This window comes from Mauremys reevesii, linkage group 4 (assembly GCF_016161935.1).
Source record: "Mauremys reevesii isolate NIE-2019 linkage group 4, ASM1616193v1, whole genome shotgun sequence".
Classification (NCBI taxonomy): domain Eukaryota; kingdom Metazoa; phylum Chordata; order Testudines; family Geoemydidae; genus Mauremys; species Mauremys reevesii.
The window spans coordinates 15534963-15559682 of record NC_052626.1 but is presented as its reverse complement, the minus strand read 5'-3'; the positions used below and the strand labels follow the sequence as shown (position 1 = coordinate 15559682).

Here is a 24720-nt window from a genome sequence, read left to right as displayed (position 1 = left end):
TTTCTGAGGCCAGTCCCCAACTTAATGCAATCTCCCTTATCCAGAAGATTTTCTGTCGATACATCTTGCACAACAGCCCACAATATTACAGGATAAAAGACAGCAGGTTCGGGGACTTATTCCAGAAACACTCTTTTAGGTCTCAATCCAATGCTCACTGAGGTCAATGAGAGTCTTTCCACTGACTTCAGTGGGCTTTGCCATAGGCCTTTATACACCAATAATGGACAGCCTGTTTACCAAAGTTAGGGAGCCCAAATGAAGAGGAAAGAGAATTTTAATCCATATAGGCATGTACATAATTTTACAGACTTTTTTTTTTCTTCAACCATGCATGTGAGAGAGCTTGAAGGTAGTCATTTTAACAACACTCCCTTGTCCCACCACATTTAGTGGAACCATTTGTATGATTTTTAATAGGGTCTTCAGAATACAAGACATTGATCCAGCAAAACGTTTTGCACATGTGTACTTTTAAACACCCAAGTAGTCCCACTGAAGTCAATGGAACTAATCACATGCTTACACACATGCTGTGCTTTGCTGTATCAGGGTGTAACTGCAGAATTCTCATGCAGTGCTCCAGAGGAAAAAATAAGTCAATGCCTTCATCTCTGACAGATATTCCAAAGTTCTGATTGAACAGGTTCACAAGTAGTAGCTCCAAACTCCCTAAAGTTTTTATCTTAAGCTTCAATTCCCACTCTCCCTGCCAAACTGAAGTCTAACCATAAATCAGACCCTACAGAATATAATCTCATTAATGCTAACATATTATAGTTCAAGGCTAGGGGAAAAAGGCCTAGATCCACAAAGATATTTAGCTCCTAACTTCCCACTGATATTGCACTGTCTACACAGGGAGTTAGGTCAATATAACTACATCACTCAGGGTACGTCCACACTACCCACCGGATTGGCGGGTAGCGATTGATCTATCGGGGATTGATTTATTGCATCTCGTCTAGAGATGATAAATCAATCTGCGAATGCGCTCCCCGTCGACTCCTGAACTCCACCAGGGCGAGAGACGGAAGCAGAGTTGACGGGGGAGCCGCGGCCGTCGATCCCATGCCGTGAGGACGGGAGCTAAGTAGAAATAATTTATATTGACTTCAACTATGCTATTCTCGTAGCTGAAGTTGCGTATCTTACATCGATGAACCCGCCCCCCCAGTGTAGACCAGGCCTCAGAAGTGTGGCTTACCACACCCCTGAGCAATGTAATTATACCAATATAGGTCTGTAGTGTAGACCAGACCTAAGTCACCATTGGAAATGGGACTTAGCCATCTTGGGGCAGGTCTACATTACAGAATTACTTCAGCATAACTTCGTCGCTCAGAGGTGTGAAAAATCCACACCCCTGAGAGACAGTTATCCTGACCTAAGCGCTGGTGTGAACAGCACTATGTCGGTGGGAGAGCTACTCTCGCTGACATAGCTACCGCCTCTCGTAGAGGTGGATTAATTATGCTGAGGGGTGAGCGCTCTCCCGCTGGCGTAGAGCAGCTTCATCAAAACATTACAGCAGCGCAGCTGCATTGGTGAAGCTGTGCCAATGAAGCATTTTAAGTATAGACCTGCCCTGAGTCACTTAGGCCTGGCAATGCTGAGCGGAACACACCTAAATACCTTTTAAAAATATGGGTCCTTGTGCCTGACTCTACCCTCATTTACATCATCATCTCCACTGAAATTAATGGAGTCACACAAATGTAAACCTGGTGTCAGAACAGAATCAGGCCCCTTATCTTTATATTGTCTGTAATGTGCCTAGCACAATGTTGGTTCTATACAACAGTAAATAGCAGAGACAAAGAAATCAAGCTGATATTGCCTCTGCTTCCTCAACATTTTTAAGCTGTACAAATCATAGAATATCAGGGTTGGAAGGGACCTCAGGAGGTCATCTAGTCCAACCCACTGCTCAAAGCAGGACCAATCCCCAGACAGATTTTTGCCCCAGATCCCTAAATGGCCCACTCATGGATTGAACTCACAACCCTTGGTTTAGCAGGCCAATGCTCAAACCACTGACAAACCCAGAAACTACTAAGATATATGCATACAATGCATATATACAATTCATTTTTTAATCTAGAAACTCAAGTCATCCATCTTGTTAGATGTGAGTTGAAGTATATTCATTTTCTTCTGCAAAGTAAGATTAGCAACTTGTCATAGCTTCAATTTTGAAACTTTATCCACAAAGGGATTCAAGCTTAGGCAAAAGGGATATACATAGTAGTACACAATCTAGGCATGTTGCTCCTTATGTACAAAGAAAAGTTTGGCGTCAGTGAACTCTAAACTGAGATGTAAGTTGACCTAGGTGTGACGTTGCACTCCATATGCTTTATGAAAATATGCTTATAAATGTGAATATGCTGTAACTAGAATATGCTTTATGCAAAAGGTCTCTTGTAAGGTATCATTACAAAGCTTATAATCTACTGAGTGTGTTCATCCTACTTGTTTGCATGTATTATTTCTATACCTAGAGTTAGGAGAAGAAGATATAAACTTGTATTACTGATGTCAACATATTAAGTGGAAGCCATTAAGGGTGCTTCAGAATCAATGAACAGTAAATGGCTCTGTTTACTTGCAAACCTTCCTGTGTACATGTGGGCCAGCCCAGGAAGAATGAAGGTGGGGGTCTCACAGGACATGTGACCATGTCACATGATGCTGGAATCCATCTTAAATCTGGTACTTTTCCATTTAGAAGGCGGGGTGGGGACCAGAGAGACAAAAAATTCCGACCTTGTGCCAAAGCTATAAAAGGGGGTGGAGGAGGACAAAGAGGCTAGTCATGAGAAAACCCTTAGTTACCACCTGAGATGGCTGCTAACAAGGACTGTACTAGGGGAAAGGATTGGGCCCAGACTAGGAAAGAATCTAATCTGTGGAAGAAGGTTTATTAGAACATCTGAGGGTAAGATATTACCTGTAATCAGTTTTTTAACGTATTAGGCTTAGATTTGCGTGTTGTTGCTTTATTTTACTTGATGACTTACTTTGTTCTGTCTGTTATTACTTGAAACCACTTAAATCCTACTTTTTATAGTTAATCAAATCACTGCTGTTTATTAATAAACCCAGAGTAAGTGATAAATACCTGGGGGAGCAAACAGCTGTGCATATCTCTCTATCAGTGTTATAGAGGGTGGACAATTTATGAATTTATCCTGTATAAGCGTTATACAGAGTAAAAAGGATTTATTTGGGGTTTGGATCCCATTGGGAATTGGGTGTCTGGGTGCTGGAGTCAGGTAACCTGCAGAGCTGTTTTCACTTAAAGTCTGTGGCTTTGGGGGCATGGCCCAGACACTGGATCTGTGTTGCAGCAGGCTAGCATGTCTGGCTCAACAAGGCAGAGTTCTGGAGTCCCAAGCTGGCAGGTAAAATGGGATCAGAGGTAATCTAAGCATATCAGGTAGCAATCCCAAGGGGGTCTCTGTGATTGAACCCGTCACACTAGGAATAAAAATTTGCATAAATAAACATTCAATGTTTACAGTATATTAAGTATCAGAGGGGTAGCCGTGTTAGTCTGGATCTGTAAAAGCAACAAAGAATCCTGTGGCACCTTATAGACTAACAGACGCAGCGTTCAGCATGAGCTGCTGGTGAATACCCACTTCTTTTTTCTTCTTCTTTCACCACAATTCTCATGCAGTGCTGCTGCTAGTCTCTAAGGTGCCAAGGGATTTACAGTATATTAATTATTTTCCAGATGTTTAGTTTGTTTGGAGTTTTCAAAGCTGACTAAGGGAATTATGTACCCAAGTCCCATGGAATTTCAATGGGATTTGGACAACTGACTTCTTTGAAAATCTCACCCCAAAGCTCCATATTACATACATATCACTTCTCTTGTACTTGGATTGTAATCTTTTTTGGGGCAGAGACTGTCTTTTTGTTCTGTGTTTGTAGAGTTCCTAGCACAATGGGTTCCTGGTATATGATTGGAGTCCCTAAGTGCTAGCACAATATAAATAAATACTGCTGCTACTACTTTATTATTATAATTATTAATTATTATTATTATTAACACAAAGCCTCAAAGAAGAATCAGTGGGAAAATAGCTGAACTAAGCATATGTTTCAATTAGAAATGTAGGATTATGAGGATTTACATAGAAATTTGAAAAGAGGATATTTAAAATGTGCTTCTGGGCAGTCAGGTATAATTAACATTTCACTAGAATTCTAATTTTCCAGTTAATCATACTGGGGCCCCCTCCCTGAATTTTCATTCAGTCCTTACTTATGCAAAATTGTCACTGTCTTTAATGTAACAATTTCAGGATTAGTCTGTGTTGCTATATAGTAATCACAGTAATTTTCATAAATGAAGTGAAGTTGGGAATGTGATGTGATTTGTTTGGGAAAATGATGTGATATCTTATTGTCAAACTGAGATGTATTAAATTATATAATATCAGTAATATGAAAAGACATGACTATGGTTGACATTCAAATATGCTCTACTTCTTTGCTTCATTCTTCAGGCTTTTACATTCAAAATTTCTTGTAGGCAAGAAAAGTAAGATTGGCACTCAGACAGCCTGCTGGGACCTCTTGTTCTGGCATTTTAGGCTGTTGTTTGTATTGGCATCATGGATATATTTAGAAAATAGTCATCTGTTTATATTTTGCATAGGAACAGCTCTGATATTTTAAGAAACGTCTGATGTTCTGCATCATACGGTCTCATATTTACTCATTCAAATTCTCATCGTGATACATGGCTTCCTATTTCAATAGCTATTTAGGGCCAGATTCTGCCACCCTTAATCACGTTGGGGCAGATTCTCTGCTGGCGTTGATTTCAATGGTATATGGTCATTTATACCGGCTGAGGATCTGTCTCATGGACCAGTGTATGACTCTGTGAATGACACAGCTGATTTCAGTGAAACTTTCTGCAGAGTACGGTACTATTAAACATGACTGAAGCTAACAGAATCTGGCCCTGAAGAATATAGTGCTGTACTTTAGGGAATATTGTACTCTGTATAGGTTCTTCTATGGCACTTATCACCATAGTATTTGCACCTTCCACTAGTTCGTTAAGTGATGTGACTAATGTGTCACGCAATTGTTTTCTCATCCTCTCCTCAGCAGGAGTGTTTTGTTTTGGAATTTTTTTAAACTAGTGTTATACACATGCACACACAGGTTGCTATGTTTATATTAGAGAAGGCAAGGTCATGGAAATGCAGCTTGCACTTACAGCAGAAGGTGGTGAAGTTTGTTACAGTCCTTAGTTCCTGGGGGAGTTCATGCCACAGTCTTGGGGTCTGGGCCCGAAGAAAACTTTGTCCTACACAGCTGAGTTTTATCCATAGAAAGTTTAATTACTGCCATGGACTGAAATAAAATGCAAATATATCAAAGTCAAAGTATTACCACATACTAGTTCACTACAAATAAAGTTCACCACATAGTTTGGCACTGTGCTTCTGTATTTACTCAGGTGCAGTCCAGAAATGAAATCAGAATGCTGTAGCAGGTCAGAGTTAAGATGTGTAAGAGAGCTGTGGGAAGCCTATGCATATTACATCCAGCTTCTACCAGTACTATTAGTCCTTCATTTTCATGAGAATTAAGAAGATCCCTTACAGTTGTAACTTAAAGCAAACACTGAACCCAGATCTACAGAAGCACACTGCACTTTGCCATTGACCCCTATGTGGACAGAAAAGGAATTTTTATTTAGCTTAGACTGTTTATTGGGCTTTAGACAGAGTTTTGCGGGTTCTTTTAGGCTCTCTGAAGGATGATGCAGCATTTGGATATCATAGGGGCTGGGTGGATGCACAAAAGCATTGTGACATTGTGCAGTCTATATGGTTTTATAAAAAATTAATAAGTGAATATAATGTAACTGAGATATGCTTCATGCAAAAGGTCTCTTGTAAGATATTATTACAAAGCTTATAATCTACTGAGTGTAATCATCCTATTTGTATAAACGTACCACTCTTGTATCTGAAACTAGAAATATGAAATATAACTCTGAGGGCCTATTGTAATTATGCAAAGTGTGGGCCATTAATGGTAGTTTGGAATCTTGATGACGCCCATTAACTAGGACCATTGTCTGCAAATGGCTGTGTTTTACCTGTAAGTCTTCCTGTATAAGTGTGTGCTGGCAAGTGGGTAATGAAGTCTTGCAGTGACATGTGATCATGTCACCTGAACTGGAATCCATCTTTAACCTGGTGTCTTTCCGGGGGGGGGAGGGAAAGAGACTCAGAGAGGGACAAAAGGATTCCTGCCTTATGCAAAAGATATATAAAGGGGTGGAACAGAAGAAAGAGGGGAGGAGCCATCATGAAGAATCCCCTAGCTACCACCTAAGCTGAGACAAGAGCTGTACCAGGGGAAAGAATTGTGCCCAGGCCTGGAAGGTGTCCAGTCTGAGAAAAAAAACTTACTGAAGTATCTGTGAGGGTGAGATTATTTGTATTCAGTTTGATTAGACATAGATTTGCTCATTTGATTTTATTTTGCTTGGTGACTTATTTTGTTCCGTCTGTTACTACTTGGAACCGCTTAAATCCTACTTTCTGTATTTAATAAAATCACTTTTTACTTATCAATTAACTCTGAATATGTATTAATACCTGGGGGAGCAAACAAATGTGCATCTCTCTCTATCAGTGTTATAGAAGGCGAACAATTTATGAGTTTACCCTGCATAAGCTTTATACAGGGTAAAACGGATTTATTTGGGTTTAGACCCCATTGGGAGTTGGGCATCTGAGTGCTAAAGACAAGCACACGTCTGTGAGCTTTTTCAGGTTAACCTGCAGCTTTGGGGCAAGTAATTCAGACCCTGGATCTTTGTTGGAGCAGACGAGAGTGTCTGGCTCAGCAAGACAGGGTGCTGGAGTCCTGAGCTGGCAGAGAGGTAGTCTTGGCACATCAGGTGGCAGCTCACAGGGTTTCTGTGATCCAACCCATCACAAGCATTACAAATTCTTGTGAAATTGAGGATTGGAAGTGTCATAAGTAGTTAGTTAAGGGTTAAGGTCTACCTGTAAAGGGTTAACACAGACCTGGTGAAACACCTGACCAAAGGACCAATCAGGGAAGAGATTTTGAAAATCCCAGAGAGGAAACTGGGGGTCTCTGTGTCTTTGTTCTGAGTTCTTAGCCGTCTGGAACTACACCAGTCTAGACAGCTTAAAGTCTGCTCATCTTTCTGAACTAATTTTCTCTCTTTCAAGCAGTGAGTATTAGAAAGAAAGAACTAGTGCATATATATATCCTGTGTGTGTCTGTCTGTGTGTGTGTTTTATTTATTATTTAATAATTTTGCCTGTATTGTTTGTACTGAGGAAAGGAAAAAGAAATTAGGGATTAATAAAGATTAGACCCTATGAATGTCTATCTTGGATTGGATGAGATTGTGTATTTCTTTTCTTTCTTTTTTTTCTTTTTTAATTTTAAGTTTTTTTCAGGACTTGGCTAAGTTCCTTACTGTGGATCAGAGGGAAAGGAGCTAGGCGCCGCCACTCTGGGGAGACAAGAGTCTCAGAGAGAGAGAGAGAGAGAGGGAGAGGGAGGGGGCTGTGGGCTTGTGTGTAGAGAGGGATTGGATTGATTTGTTCCCTGGGAAGGGCCAGGGGAGCTTGGGGGGTCAGACACGTTAACATGACATAACATGACATGGTGGCAGCGAACCCATTGTTAGAAAAAGAAGAAATCTTCAGCCAGGTTGGGGAATTGAGTTTGAGTTTGGCTTTGGAGGAGCAGTTTGGGTTTTTTGGTTGCTTGGCTTGGGGAAAGAGGAAAAAGCTTTTCTGGTGCATAGAAAAGCAAAGCAGAGGAAAGAAGTGTAAAGTGTGTTAGGTGGAAGTGCCCTCACAGGTGCCCTGGGAGATAAGAGAGGGGAATCTGAAGAGTTTTAGAGGTGTTTGCTCTGGGTGGAGGTGTGTCCCTCTGTGTTGTGATTCCTTCAGGTGGGGGGGGGGCCTCTCCCGAGGGATCCCGTCCAACAGGAACAAACAGGTTTGGCGAGGAGAGAGAAGTTTTGAAGCACTTTTTTTTGTGTTTTTTTGAAATGCTGACTTTAGGAAGCCAAAGAGACTTTTAGATTTCTTTTCTTGCAGAGAGACAGAGAGTTTTTAGATTTTTAGAGTTGCCTAGTACAGAACAACACACACAATTTGCACAACACATCTAATTACAATTTATCTTTTACAGTTATCATACACAGGAGGGGTGTCCAGCCAGCAAAGGCACAGAGCATGCACAGACAAGTGACCAACTAGACAAGTGACCAACTAGAGCTAAAATCCTGGAAGCCAAAAGAGAAAAGCCAGGAGAGAGGCAGAGAATGCCAGATGAGCAGAAGCCAGAGAGGAGAAAGATCAGAGAAAGAGAATGAAGAGAGAGAGACAATCTCAGAAAAGAGAGGGCATCCTGAAAAGATCCAGGCTAAGCATCCACCACCACCACCCCATCCACACCATGATCAAACTTTTGAGAAAATTTCCTTCCGCCAGGCAGGCAGGTGATGATGTTGCCTTTTTTTGAAAAAACTTTGGGCCTGTGATTGTGGATGCCTTCCTTGAGACCAATATACAATGGAGCTTAGTCTCAGTCTCAGCTCAGCGGACATTATCCCTTGGAGGTCACAGCTCAGCTGAGACCCATGGCCACTTTCCACCAGGATGCCTAACTTTCACTCAGAACAGGCATCCACCCCCTGATCACGCCTCACACACCATCAGAGCCAAGAATGCTTACCTGGAAAAACACAGCGCTTCCAGAGCTTGCTCCTGAAAAAACAGAGCTATTTTTGGATAACAGGATCCAGATGATGATAAGGAGCTTACCCTATGAACCTGATGATGATGATGGTTCTCCTGATGATGATGTCTGAGAACGTTCATGCCTCACAGAGGCATGAGGAGAACCAAAAACTCACTGAGGTAGAGATGGGAGGAAGATGGATGGCAGAGATCGTGGAGCAACACCAAAGAGACTACCAAAAACCCACAGAGGCCACAAAAGCACACCCACAACTAAAGCACAGTCACACAACCCAATTGCACAACCACACCCAACCCCTTTTACCACCCCCTCACCCCTCTTCCTCCTACCCCTGCAACCCCAAATGAACACAACCCTTGCCTCTTGACAACCCAAGGAACTGGAAAAAACAAAACAAATGCACAATCAATGAACCGGGCTTGCACCTGCACAAAGATAAGACCCAAATGCAAAGAATCTCCCCAGGGAAAAAAGAACACATTTATAGAGAAGAAAGCAAATAAAGCAGCTGAACTTTGAGAGTGGATGTGAATAAAGCCACAGACAGACCGAACACCAAAGTGACAGTTCATCATCATCCAGTGAACCCTCGTGACACCAGTCAAATCATCAACGAACACCTTCGGTGCGTAACCGCAAGTTCAAAAAAAAAAAGTACAAGGGCTGGTCAGGGCTTCATGTCAAAACCTCTATGATAATTATTAGCTAGCTTTAACATGTCATGACCAGGGCAGGGCATGACACTGGGCAACCAACCATAGGGCCCATTCCACATGCTGCACCCAGAAACAGACATGACATCCATCACATCAGACACCAGACCAGTACCCCACCCCCAGAGACCCAGACAGCAGACCACCTGCAGCAGCCCATCCCACCACCTGAGCAACACCTCCAGCAGCCATACTGCAGACCCAGACAGAGAGGCAGCACCAGCTCCAGTCCCAGCTGCAGCCAGCCAGAACACCCAGCCAGAGCCGCCAGAGCCAGACCCAGGCCCCAGCGCAGGCCACAACCAGTACCAGCGCCAGCGCTCAACGGCGCTGACTAACTCACCCGGGCCGACAGAGGAAGCGGTTCTGAAGAGGAACTGGAAACAACATCAGCCGAAGCAGGAAGAGACCTGCCGCAGAAGCAGAAACAACATCAACTCAGCCAGACCCACAGCAGCAGAGAGCCACAGCCTCAGGAACAGGCAACACACCACAACAGGAAAGGACACTCTCCAATCTCCAGTGGACGCCAGACAGCACTGGCAGCCAAGACAGCCTCAGCTCAAAATCCCCATCGCGTTCAGACACCAGGCTGGCAACAAGGAAACAAGTTCGTGGCCACGATCCAGAGGCAAGCTAAGCAAGGTTAAGTGGGCGCATCAGACTGGGAAAATGGAGGGGGAAGCAAGCTTCAACAGTGTCGCGTCCTTGGGAGGTAAGCGGGGGGAGGGGGGCAGTTGCCCACCAGGAAGGCCCGTCTCCAGGTAGAAAAAAGGGGAAGGTCCCAAGACAGCGATAGCTGTGGAGCCAGGGTGCACTTTCCCATAAAAGCCCCCACAGAGGAGTAGCATGATATTACACTTCCCTTTTTGCTAAAAGAAGGCCAAGGAAGTAGCAGTCTATAAACACTTTGTGGACAAAACTTTGCTCAGAGAGCAGGGGTGGGAGTACATGGGTCTTTTGTGGAAAGCAGTATGTGACAGATTTACCAGGCTCAAACTGTGTGCCAGAAATTCTTGACAAATTTACCAGGATTCAGGAACAAATTTCATTTACAGATCCAGGCCAAAACAGCCTTAAGTGCCATTTGAGGTTTGATGGACAAACCATCTGAAACATCTACTGACTAAAAAAGGGACACTGGGGTTGGGATCCACATGGCCATATCAAAGACCAATGGGGGCTCTGTGGGCACATCCAAAATGGGCCTCACAGGACCATTGCATATATGGCCATGGTTACATCCACATTCACCACATCATCAGTCAACAATTCCACCATTAGATTATCTCAGGGCTCTACATTATTGGAGCTGTTACAGCAGTCAAAGCAGCATCAACAGCTTTGTGTTAGTAGAAACATTCCTTCTCACCCTCCTAACCCAAGGAACTTAATGGCAGGGACAGGGACACCCTTGCAGCACAAAGAGGGGACAGGTCTTGGTCTTGAAGGCTCTACAGCAAAGGGTCATGTAAGATCGAGGTCCAGGCGGAAGATTCCCATGGGTACCTGAGAGCTCATAACTACCTCCTGGGCTGAAGAACCCCTGGGTAGATGGGGAGCGGAAGCATGGTCTCACATCCTCCTCGTAAATTCCTATTGATAACAGGTCTTTAACTACTGATATCATTTATCCCTGAGAAGGCTTCAAGCATATCTACCTACTCTAAAAAGACATGAAATTCTGGAGAGAAAGTCCCTGTCTTCTAGAAGGTGATCTTCAAAGCCTAGAAATGGTGGTAAAGAAGGGGTGCCCCTCTCAAACAGCCCTCTGAGGTACAGGCAAGGAAACCCTACAAACAAGTCTGAGTCACCTCTGCTTCAACAGATCCCACCTCTCCAGGGACCTGCTCACAGACCCTGCTCTTCACACCTCCCATTGACTGCCGATTGGAGACCCCAATCTCTGTCCTGCCCTGTACCATGCCACCCCATGAAGGGTTCCCATTGACACCAACATGCCATGGAGTATTATCCGCCCTTACAGGACACCTAAGGTGGCCACTCCATGGGTCAACCCCGCTGCAGATGGGATGAACACCGAATTCTGGTCAAGATGGGGAGCTGGGAAATGTGCTCACCCAGTGGATCTAATGCTGCCACGCACTGATGAGCAGTACCAAAGTGGACGACCGCCATTCCAAATCTGCCATTGATGGGCATTAGATCAATGTGGGGGTGTTGATTTATCACACTCCATGAGAACGCCATGGCAAATCTGCCATCATCACCCATGTAGTAGACCTCTGGGCCCACATCTGTGATCATATACACCATGCCACCTTCCAAAGGCTGGTGGATGGTCTACTAGCACTATTGGAAGACTGTGCAGTTGCATACCTCGATCATATGCCGATGATTGCAGAATTGTGTCCAAACTGAATAGGCAATTCATTTAGCAGGATTGGTTGAATGACAGATGCAGGCATTTTGGGTGGCCAACAGTGAGGAAAAAGCCAAAAAAGGTGGGAAGTTTGAAGGTCAAAACAGGACAGGACTCAGTAGGCAGGGCCAACTAGTGTGGGCGATCAGTACCACAACCACAAACAGCCCAAGACAACAATCAAAACCAGGTGGGTCAAGGAACCATCAGAAACAGGTACAGGCCAAAGTGGTGCCACTGATATACAACCCTGCTTTCTACCTAACCAACAGTCAGTCCAACTCCAGTTAGGTTTGGCCCTTTGAACAGGAGATTTGTGCCAGCTATATTGGCTGATCTTAAGCACCTGAGCCTGTGACCAGCTTCCCGGACCAAAATGCAGTTAGCAAGCCTGACAGTGAGCAGAAAGCCCGCATCCTGGGTGGCGGTATTACTAATGCAGGAAAAGGAGCCTCCGGGCATCCTGTCGGTTTTCCTGTCAGAAGCTGTCTGAGAACCCTTCCACTGGTCCACTGCACCAAGAGTGAAGCCCACTGTGAGCCTGTACAAAAAAGCTTTCCTTAGCAACTCTGAGGACCTGGTTTAACTACAAACTGACCATGCTGCGAGAGGTTCCTGCTAAAACTTGGACTCAACAAGAAACTTCAGCGCTGGAGCTTAACTTTGGAAACAACAACTTTGCACTCACATACTCAACCATTCCTTCTAAAAAAGTTGCACAAACTCTCTTCTCTCACAGTTACACATCTAAATCTTCAACCCAGTTCTCTGATGTTACATATTTAAGGCTTAGTTATATGTTCAGTAGTAAATGTTATTAGCTTCCAACAGTGTTTGTGATTGTTAATTCTTTTTGAGTGTGTTGCTGTTTTGTTATGGTGGGAAATGTCATAAGTAGTTAGTTAAGGGTTTTGTTCTACCTGTAAGGAGTTCTGTTTAAACTGAAAGGGTGAAGTGAGATTTGGACAAAAACAGACATCAACCTGGCATAAAAATCTTAGAGAGGACCACTGGTTTCTGAGTTGTGGAACTTGGTCTGTTCCAGTAAGTCCTGTCTAGACCCCGCCACTGTGAACTAATTTTCTGAAATTATTTCTCTTATTCACTTCTCTCTATTCAAGCTAGTTCTATTAAAGAGATGTATCTGAGTCAGTCAGAATTCTGTGTCTTCTTATTGATTGTGTCTCTTTTTCCCTGTGTATGTATTCTGTTAACTAAAATTGAAAATTCTTATTTTGATTCTGTTTGTTTGATATTATTCTTAGAATAATTCATTGTCTATCTTTATTAGTTTCTAAAGTGTCTTTTTTCTCTTGGATTTTTTATTATTTTTCTTTGCTTCTTTAAAGTTCAGGATTTGGCGAGATTCATGGAGATCCCTCTTGGAGTTGGGGAGATTGGACCTCTCTTTTTTAATTCTTCAGTGAGAAGGAGAGAGGAGGGAGGGAATTCAGGAGGGAGGGGCAGGAAGCTGGGCTCTGACCTGAGAGAGAGAAGGGGGAAGGGGGGAATGAGTGGGTTGGGAAGTAGGAAAACATTTGGAACAAATGTAGTGTTAAAAGTATTTTCCAGAGGGTACTGGTGGGAGGAGGTTCTCACACTCTTACTACTTTAAGGCCTATCTAATAATTGGATTGTAGCTTCATTTTTCTCAAGCTCTGCAAATGCTGTAAGCAATATTGACATCTAGTGGGAAAATGTAGTATTCAAGCTCTTCAGGGCATTTATAAAACTTACACGTTTCCCAAATCAACTCAGAGCATTTCCTGGCAGTGAATGAGCTCCTGGGAGGAGTTATGCTTAGTAGGAAATGGCATGTGACAACATTGTAACTGTTGTAAAGGGAACATAGTAAAGAACACTCTGAGAACATTTTGTCTCTTTGTGAATTTGTGTGCAACATGGATTAGCATGAGTTTCTTTGCATAGTAAGCCAGGCACTTCTAAAGTATTTCAGGGCTGGCTCCAGGGTTTTTGCCACCCCAAGCAACAAAAAGGAGGCGGCGGGGGGGAAGCCGCGATCAGCTTCGGCAGCAATTCGGCAGCAGGTCCTCCACTCCAAGAGGGAGTGAGGGACCTGCCGCCGAATTGCCGCTGAAGAGTGGGACCTGCTGCCCCTCTCCGTTGGCTGCCCCAAGCACCTGCTTGCTGGGCTGGTGCCTGGAGCTGGCCCTGAGTATTTACATCTGGTATATTGACCAGTCAGATTACTGGAAAAGTTCTATCGGTTGTTGTCTTTTAGACACTGGAGTCCAACTTCATGGTTGCAATATTCAAATTGAAATGCTAAACCTACAAAAGACAAGAAGATTGTCATTTGGCTTTACTCTGTGCGTTGATAGCTATGTACTATGATGGTTCTTTTATGTTATAGTATGTCACATTTCCTAATGTGGCATACTATATGAAACATATCCTCAGTAATTGTATCTGAAAAAGCTGTATTTTTTTTTGTCTTGAAATTTAATAGTTTTGCAATGATTTGTTTCAAATGGAAACATTTACCTAGGAGTAATGTAGATGAAGGTTGACTGGCATCAGATGCTTTTAATTTGCTTAATTTCTTTTCTGCCTAATCAAAGACTTCTTTTTTTTTTTTAAATATATCAGTCAATTCCTTTTAAGAGTTTACAAAACCTAACCTACTGGAATCCATTCAGTTTTTAACAAAGCAATACTTTACCCCCATTTATCACTTTTCTTTTTACAGAGATGAAAACCGAGATTGTTGCATTATATTGATTCATTGGATAACAGAATCGGTTACTTACATTCATAAAGTTGGACTTGAATCCTTTTGGATTTACTGACTAATTCCTGATACTAATTCAATACCAAATGATTGTTCAGGACTAACAACTATGCAAGATAGATATAGATGTATGAGAGAAATATACACACGGTGATGTTACAGTTTATATGACTTTATATTCACTCATTAGCAGATTTTTATAATGTAACTGGAATATGCTTCATGCAAAAGGTCTCTTGTAAGCAGGGGCGCTCTGCACACCAGCGCAAGCGCGCCCGCGCAGGGCGCATCCTGGGGAGGCGTCATTTGGTGCTCCCGCCCGCCCCATGCCGCATGCCAGGCCACAGGAGCCGGGACGAAGCGATGACCTGGCGCTGCGCGCCCCTGGGCCGTCGCCGTCTTCGCCCGCAGGCTCCTCTCCCGCAGGCCGCGGCGCGGGCGGCCGCCCGTCCGGCGTCCCGTGGCGCGCCGCACGCAGGCGGCGAGGCCCCAGCCCAGCCAACGCCCCTCCGCCCCTCCCGAAGAGGGGACCGACGGGGGACTGGGCGGCGCGGCGGAGCTTGCGGCTGCTGGCCCATGCTGCTTGGGGCAGCTTGTAAGGTATCATTACAAAGCTTATAATCTACTGAGTGTGATCATCCTGTTTGTATAAAGGTAACACTCTTGTATCTGAGACTAAAATAAGAAATATAACTCTGAGGGCCTATTGTAATTATGCAAAGTGTGGGCCATTAATGGTGGGTTTGGAAACTTGATGACTCCTATTAACTAAGGCAATTGACTGTGGATGGCTCTGTTTGCACGTAAGCCTCCCTGTGAGTCAGGCTGGGAGAAATGAAGGCTTGAAGTCTTGCAGTGACATGTGATCATGTCACCTGAACTGGAATCCATCTTTAACCTGGTGTCTTTCCATTGAGAAGGAGGTGGTGGGAACCCAGAGAGGGACAAAAGGATTCCCACCTTATGCAAAAGATATATAAAGGGGTGGAACAGAACAAAGTGAGGAGAGGAGCCATATAGACTGTAACGTGTCTCTCTCACACACACACGTTTTCTAGGCTGGCAGGGACTGAGTGTTCCGACTAGATAACACAGCCTTTACCTGTGTGAAGGAGTCTTGTATTTCACAATGTTCCTTTCAGCTGATGAAGCAAAAGTATGGACTCTGAAAAGATTCCTAGCCAACCCTCCTCAGTTGAAAAGGCAGTGACTCTATTGCTGGGAATGAATGTGATCAACATATAGAGGGAAAGGGGAGAAGTGAAGAGGATCCACAGAAATGCATAAAGCAAAACAGTGAGCAGGTAGTTCTCATAAAGATTTCCACCAGGATGTCTTATTTCAGGAGCAAATTATTTGATTATATTCATCAGCAGTTCCCCAACTGTCACAGGTTCTTGCACTGGGTACAGGAGTGATATAGTGATTTTGCTAATTATATTTTTATCTTAGTCTACAAATATAGGAAGGTGAAAATGATATAGCTATATCTAGACAAATAACTCGAATCACACTGCAGAAAGGAAGGGTCGGGTGGTAGAAAAGGACAAGGAAAGACCTTTTACAGGAACTAGTGCTATTTCCTTGTTGTGCAGTACAGAGGCAGCACTAATAAGGGGGCAAACCTGAATGGTGCTGAAAGTAATGCATACCACTCAGGTGGGATGTGTCTGTAGGGTGGCATTTTCATGCCTTGTTATGTGCTCCTTTTTAGCTCCCTACATATCAGGTTGTCATGGATCCTCAGGATCGGTGCTATGGCCCCAGCTTTGGAATGGTCTTTAGGAGGAACTCTTACAGTGTGCCAGACCCCAAAGGGCCTTGCTCTTCCTCCAGGGTAAGCCATGTAGATCTCTGGGCTTGCAGGCATCCTGTTAACAATGTAGCATATTGAGGAAACTGAGGCACACATCAGCCTCACATAAATATTACAAAAAATCCCACTTTGTCACAAAGCTGTATCTCGCTGAAATGACATTCACTGAACTGCCTCCCTTAGCAAGGGATGCTTTGCTATACAAATCAGCAGATGTAAATGGGAACTCAGAAGAGTTTGCCAACTGGCTATAGGCAGTGAAGGTGATCCCAGCTGTGACACAGAACAATAGAAGATCTCTGACATTCCAGACACACTATGTCTGCTCATCCATTCATTCCCTGTTTTCAAATAAGCTTCAATAGCATGCTGGGACTTGTCTTACTGTTAATGTACAGCAACAAATCTATTTATAATGATATTGTACTCTTATTCACATGGGGAAAAAAAGCTGTAAGATGCTGCCACATAATTTTTGTGCGTGCAGACTGTGTCTTCATGCTCAGGGAAGCCTGCAGGCAGATAACCCAGAGAAATACTGATTTTAAAAGTCTTTCTCTAATCTAGTCTCTCTCCTCTTTTCCAGTAATGTCATGGCTCAGTTGACATACTCAGGCATTACCCTTGCTTCCCACATACAGTGACCTGCATACACAGATAACAGAATGCATTACTGAGATTAAAAAAATGTCCAATTCCATATTGTGGGGTCATATTACAGTTACTTACCAACACTATATTATCCATGCCTGCTTAGGGTGGCTTTCAAGCACAGATCACAATGAATTAAATATAATATCCAGCAAAATCTAAACTGTTAATTTGAGTGCCAGTAGCGTGCTCACTGCTATACAGAGCATCACTGTACAGAACAGGGAGGGAGACCTGATGCTTGCCTGGAGGAGCTTCCAACATACAGGCCAGATTACGCATGCCACCTTTACTCATGGCTTGTAGTAATTTACTATGAGTCAGACTCTGATACCCTTATGTTGGCGTAGTAGTATGTTACTCCATAAGTAGATGCATTGATTTTAGACAACTTGCCTTTGACTTTTTAAAAACATATACTGTACTGTAGCCCAACCAGAAATTATGGGCCCGATGCGGTGATTACTGAGTGAAATTATATGGCCTGTGTTTAGGGTTGCTAGTTTTGGTTGGACATATTCCTGGAGGTTTCATCACATGACAATCTTTAATCTTTAATTCCTGGAGACTCCAGGACAATCCTGGAGGCTTGGCAACCCAGGGCCGCCCAGGGGGGGCAAGTGGGGCAATTTGCCCCGGGCCCTGCAGGGGCCCCCACAAGAATAAAGTATTCTATAGTATTGCAACTTTTTTTTTTTTTTAATGGAAGAGGCTCCCGAAATTGCTTTGCCCCAGGCCCCCTGTATCTTCTGGGTGGCCCTGTGGCAACCCTACGCAGGAAATCAATTTAGATGACCATAATGGTCCCATGTGGCCTTAACATCGATTACTTCAAGATGAGTATTTGTGGAATGAGGTACTACTCAGCATGAGTAAGTATAGCAGAATCTTGCCCGGTATTAAACAATGAAAAGCAGACCAAATGCACAGGGTGACCAAAGGCTGGATTTAACAGAGTAGCATAGGGTTTTCTGCCTTAAATAAATAGGAATATGGAAAACCTTAGCTGGGTGAATAAAAGGGAATATTTGTGGAGAAAGTGTGTTATAAGGAGGAATCTGAAAGAGGAGGATGCTTAGTGCACCATGGGAGTGGGAAAATTCAGGCATAGAGGGCTTCCTTAGACTTGTGCTGACCAAGGTTGGACATTTTATAAGGCCATGGCTATACTTGCAAATTTGCAGCGCTGCAGCAGGGTGTGAAAACACACCCTCTCCAGCGCTGCAAATTGCGGCGCTGCAAAGCGCCAGTGTGTGATCAGCCCAGCGCGCGCGGCCCCAGCGCTCGCTGTTCTTCCCCCCAGGGAGGAGGGAGAGGGAGGAGGGTGGAGGAGTCTCCCTCTCTCCCAGCGCTGGCGCTTTGCTGACTTCATGCTTCAAGTGCTGCGTGCGTGCTGTGTAGAAGTGCAAGTCAGAATGTTTTCTTGTGAGATTTACAGTATGTCAGTTTACAGTCACAGAGGAAAAGAAGGAATGCAAAGCAGTGTGACATCATCTGAGCATTGCAAAGGTTTTGAATTCACATCTGGAACTGGCTGAAGGGTCAGGGGGCTGTTCTTATTTTCTAAACTATTTTACCCATCCCTTCTGTACAGCAAAGGGTTTTGACAGATGTAAGCAGAGTCTAAATGAATGCTTCCCTGACAGCTAGCGGGGAGGGGAAGAGACTATGGGTGTGTTTATGTAAATACAGTTTGCTTCTGCTCTGTTTGACACAGCTGTAAATGATGAATATGTAAAGGATCAACTTTGGCTGGTGTTGGGTACAAATGACCTTAGTACTGAATGCAAGGATAGTGAAATATGGTTACCAATGTTGTAATTATTGTAGCAATACAGGAAAGCAGGACTGTGCTTAACCTGTCCCAAATGAGGTGGGGGGCACCCTCACTTTAAAGAATGTCATTAAGCAGGGGCTTGAATGTCAGAGCCCTTTGAAAGGAAAGGGAGTTAGGACTTGATGCCTGTTCAGGAGGGTGTTTACCCAGGTTGTTTTCCAAGTGTTCAAAGAAAAGAGTTAAATAGGTTTCATTAGGAGCCTCTTTTGTTATTTTAATTGCTTAATCAGAGCTGAAACCAGTTGTGGTAGGACTGTAGTTTTGCTCTGCCTAGTAAGAGCTAAAATCACTGAGAGACTGATGTGTATAAGTCACAGCAAAGGCAGAAGGTGATGAGCAGCCAGCAGGGTGGCTGGTGGAGGGGTACAGTGAGAGCAGTAAGTAGGTGGTTGGCGAGTGGCTGGAGGTGAACTTTGCAGATGCACCTCTGAACTCTGGGTCTGCACTGACCAAGGACAGCAACTGTGAGTGGGGTGCAGAGACGGGTTGGGCATGTGAAAGGGACTTTTGGTTGCTGGACTTAAGAACCTGAGAGGAAAAGGGAACTGCCTAACTAACTTGGGGGTGGGTCTTTTACTCATGGTTTATGTTTATGAATCCTGTTTGTGGTGTTTTCCCAAATTAATTCCAAGTTACTTCCCTCCTTTTTATTAAGTTTCGTTTCTACACTCAGATTCTGTGCTTGGAGTGGGGAAGTATTGCCTGGGGTTGTGTGTAATTTCCACAGGTTACTGTGTGGGAGCTTGTAGCGAGTCGGTGTGGCTCCCCTCCGGTCCAGCAGAGGGAGCTCCTTGCCAGACGCCCAAGTGGGCTGAGACACCACTTCCTGTTCCCGCCCCCCGGAAGTCAAGGGGCGGGACAGGAAGTATAAAAGGAAGACGCCAGAGCTCAGTCAGGAGCCAGCAGCCGCCGGGAGCAGACGTGCCGGCGGGAGCTCCTGACCGGGAGCCTTCTAGGGACCAAGGCAGCTGCCCAGACTGGCCTCCGCTTCCCCGCGCCCACTACGAGGAGGAGGAGCCGCCCGAGCCGCCCCGTGACAGGTACTGGGACCACCCGCCGGACTGCCCCTCGCCCCGAAGAGGAGCGCGGGGCTTCCCGGCCCTGCTTCCCGGAGGAACCGCTGGAGCAGGCCTGGCCGGACTTTCCGGAGGCACTACCAGACCTCCCCCCAAGCCCAGACCCGGAGGAGCCGAGGACCTTTGGCTGGCCCGAACCGGATACCAGTGTGCAGGTAGGCCCCGAGGGGGATATGGAGTGTAGCCCGGGGATAGCCGACCCCTGTCAGGCTACGGACATTGAGGTGCCCATGTCGGTGTGTTTCGGTCTGGACCCCACCGACCAGCGGCTGTGAGAGCCGCTAATAGGGCCCCGGGCTGGAACACAGTGGAGTGGGCGGGCCTGTGTTCCCCCTGCCACCCCATTCACGGGTGGCAGTCTCCCCCTCACCCCAGCGCTCAGGCTTAGGCTTACCTGAACTATTGCTCAGTCCTGCCTAAGGGTCTGAGCCCTCTGTTTGTTGCTGCCCCGCCCTGAACTAGGGCCTGGGTTTATAAACTGAACTGCTGCTCAGCCCTGCCTAAGGGTCTGAGCCCTCTGTTTGTTGCTGCCCCGCCCTGAACTAGGGCCTGGGCTTATAAACTGAACTGCTGCTCAGCCCTGCCTAAGGGTCTGAGCCCTTTGTCTGCTGTTGCCCAGCCCCTGTTCCAGAGGCCTGGGCCTATATTGACTTTGCTGCTGCCCAGCCCCTGTTCCAGAGGCCTGGGCCTATATTGACTCTGCTGCTGCCCAGCCCCTGCTCCAGGGCCTGGGCTCATATTGACTTTGCTGTTGCCCAGCCCCTGCTCCAGAGGCCTGGGCTCATATTGACTTTGCTGTCGCCCCGCTCCTGTTCCAGAGGCCGGGGCTTGCATTGCCCGTGTGATTGTCCAGCCCCTGCTAGAAGGGTCTGGGCCCAAGGACGGCTGTCCTGCTGCCCGCCCTGATCGAGGGTCGGGGCGTATACTTATTGACTGTGTGCCTTGAGGTCAGCCCCTGCCTGAGGGTCTGAACCCCTGCGACCTTCGTGAGACTGATTGCCGCCCGGCCCCTGCTCCAGAGGGCCCGAGGCGTAGGGTTGAGCTAACCCCGGACTCTTGTCGCCCACCTTTAGAGGGGACAAGGAGCGAGTCGGTGTGGCTCCCCTCCGGTCTGCAGGAGGGTTGAGCTCCGACTCGCCAGATTACAGAGCTCAAACTGGTTCTGAGTTGTATTGATGGAAAGGAACCCCCTAGATATTGAACCTGGCCCTGGTTGCTGCTGGCTCCACCTGGCAGAAAGGTTACACATACACCCCCCCCTACCTCCAAACATGCCTCTCAAAAACTCCGATAAACATGGAGTTTATAATGCCTGCTCCATGTGGGTGCACTAGGGGACACCTGTGTATGCCTCTTCCCACCCACAGAGTGGGGAGAGGTGTAATCTGCATTCAACAGTGGGTTCCATAGGGGAAGAAGGAGTGCTAAAGCTGTTGCTGACAGAATTAGAGGGTCATGGCCATGCTTATATGTGGTTATATGATGGTCCCTGCCACCTACCATGATGTAGTACCAGGGTTCTCAACCTCTTTCTTTCTGAAGCCCCACAAACATGCTATAAAAACTGCATGGCCCACCTGGGCCACAATAACTGGTTTTCTGCATATAAAAGCCAGGGCCAGTGTTAAGGGGTAGCAAGCAGGGAAATTGCCCAGTGCCCCAGGCCACAAAGGGCACCGTGAAGCTAAGTTGTTTAGGCTTCTGCTTAAGCCCCAAGTGGCAGGGCTCAGGGCCCCAGGCTTCAGCCCCATGCAGTGGGACTTGGATTTGCTGGGGCCCAGGGCAGAAAACCAAACACTGGTCCTGCTTAGTGGACCCCTGAAACCTGCTCGTGGCCCTTGAGAGAGCCCCGGACCCCTGGTTGAGAACGACTGATGTAGTATACCTCCTCCTCCTCCCCTCTAGCATGCCTCTTGGGAAGCTGAGGCATGCTAGAGGGGAGGAGGAGGTATAATTAACCCCTAGGGCTCATGATAAAATGTTCAAAAGCACATAACTGACTTAGGAGCCTAAGTCCTATTTTTAAAAGTGATGTAGGCAGTGGTGTAGTTGTGTTGGTCCCAGGATATAGCACAGACTAGGTGAGCGAGATGTATCTTTTATTGGACAACTTCAGTTGGAAGGTACATGCTTTAGAGCTTCACAGAGCTCTCCACAGGTGCATCAGAGCAGGTAAAAGGCAGGTCACTCTCATCTGCCAGGTGCCTGAGAAGAGAATGCAAAGAAAGCAGCAGGTCCCCTGCTCCCCCTCTATGGCACATTGAGGCCAGCACATCAATGGAGTGATGGCTAGGGAGAGTCATGGCGATTGGGTGGGGGTGGGCATTGCTGGAGTTACAAAAGTGCCTACAACCCTGTTTATGGATCAGAGCAGAAGAGGTGCCAGTCCCAGCTGGCTGGCTTGCCCAGGGCCTCCAGGATCCCAGGACACTGGGAAGGGGAGCAATAAACTCACCTGGGAGAAGCAGAGCACTCAGGGATGCAACTCAGGATGGAGCTGGCCCCAGTTCCTAGCTGCCCAAAGGAGGAACCAGGCCACAGTGACCTGCCTCTCCAGCCCCACCCAATGACTGTGACATCATCCCTTTTTATGTGCTGCTCTGCTGCAGCATTTTAAGTGTAAACAAACCCTTAGGCTCTTAAGTCTCAGGTACTTCTGAAAGTGTCACTCCTACATGCTACATCTCTAGCACTGTACCTACCATCCCTCCAGGAGCCCCCAAACCTGCAATTCTGAAATGCCCATTCTAACAAAACAACTAAAAATCAGACTCTTGCACTTTCAACTAAATATCCTGGTGCATCCCTGTCATGATTTATGCACAGGGATGGAGTAAGCTGCAGGTTGTGAGGAACTGTTGCTGTTTCTAAACTGCTCAGTCACCGTTCTCAACATTAGCTTAAGAGGAACCAAAGTAACAGACCAGTGATTTGCAAATTATTTTCATTTGCAGGCCCCTAAAAAAATTTCAAGTAGAGGTTTGGACCCTTTTGGAAATTCAGCCTGTGGTCTGTGTACATCCTACCATAGAAGTCTTAGACTGAAAACTGTCTGAACAGTATTCAACTATAAATGTTGCACATGCTCCGCATGGCATTTGATGCAGCATGAGTAATGGTGCTAAACTGTGGGCTTTTATGGTAACAACAACACTTCCAGGTTTTGACCTCTAGGTGGGGGTATTCATGTACTTTTGATTGATCAGAAAAATGGAATACCGGTACCTTTTCTGGGATCTGAAACTATTTTCATAGTCACCTTTTGCGGACCCCTTAAACATAGTCTGCAGACCCTCAGGGGTCTGCGAAGCACAAGTTGAAAACCATTGTAATAGACAATAAAAGAAATTAATGAACTCACTGTTTCCAGTAAAGAATGGCCTCTTTTTTTTACTCCTTTTCTGAAGGCTTTTGCATTAAGAGTAAAAATGATTAAACAAAGAAATGTCTTATTTCAGAGCACATAGACTGGGGAAAGAGCTCCTCGCAATCCTGTGCACAGCCTTCAACTGCTGCACAATTCTGGAATCTTCTTCCCAAGTCCCTATGACATCTGTGCCTGACTTCTCACAGCCCCATTCTGAGCTTCTCCTAGTAGACAGTGGTGATTGTGTATCTGTCTTCTTAGGTGTTTGTAAAGCACCTATTGCCATGGTAGCTAAGTGCTGCACAACAATGAAAAATAGCAATGAGCCCAAAGGGCAACAGTCACAGTGCGCATGTGCAGAGTGGTTTTTTTGGGTTGGGTTTGGTTTGGGTGGGGGCAGGTTGTTTAGCTGTTTGTTCTTTTCTTCTTGCTTTCTATTCCCTCACTCTGACCCCCCCAAACTCCCCACTTCTGTGTTGGCCCTGGGGTGATGCCACTATATCTCAAAGGAGTGGATCTTGTACAGTATTCAGATCTGAATACAGCAGGTTTACTCTTACCTTCTCTGTCAAAGTTCCATAGTGGAGTAGTTACACGGGTGTAAATGAAGGCAGAAATCTGGCCCAAGGTTCCCATAACTTGATTTTTGCTGCAATTTAGCTGTGCCTTAGATTCATAAGATTGTCATAAAGATTTACCAGCTAAGGCATAAAGTGTGCTCACCAGCTGTGTAACGTGATGATAAATTATGATGATGCAGAAACAAATATTTTACTCTCCAGTCAAAAATATTACTCACCTTAAGCACACAGGATTTTGAAAGCCTTTGGGTATACGTGCATTGTCACATCCTACTCCAGTCCTGTTCTCACACTGGACCCCAATCTGTTGTGACTGGATCCAAGCACTGAATCCACCTTCCTGCCAAGCTCCTGGGTCTGGGGAGTGGCTGATCATTGTACCTAGTTCTGGGTTTCTCTGGTGCACTCCCCAAGTACTGTGCAGTCCCTATGTCTGCACCTTTCTTGAGCACTGGAACCCCAAGTCTGGGTGCCTCCATCTTCCAGAGCCCCCAAGGTTCTTAGACACATTCTCCCTAAAGACCACCCTGCTATGGGAGCTCTGGTTTCTATTTAATCCCTTCAGGGACAATGTGGTGGTAAAGCAAAGAAACACAGGCTTAGCAAAGGGATTTCTTACACACACTCTACTCTTTATTTAAAAAAAAAAACACAAGGGAATTACAGATCTAGGGGAAATAAACTCCTGAACAAACCCCCCTCACTCTGCTCTCGCTCTTGGGGTTCGCCTGTGTCTTTAGATAAG

At 45.5% G+C, this 24720-nt stretch overlaps 1 protein-coding gene across 1 annotated transcript in view; it reads right to left on the bottom strand.

Moving 5' to 3' along the window:
• The window catches only part of SYNE2 (spectrin repeat containing nuclear envelope protein 2), a 260416-nt gene extending 255152 nt beyond the window's left edge, over window positions 1-5264 (bottom strand). Inside the window, exon 1 of the mRNA XM_039534632.1 lies at window positions 5246-5264. The gene's annotated coding sequence lies outside the window, so the exon portion shown is untranslated. The remainder of the gene's footprint in view (window positions 1-5245) is intronic.
• Between the last annotated feature and the right edge of the window lie 19456 nt (window positions 5265-24720).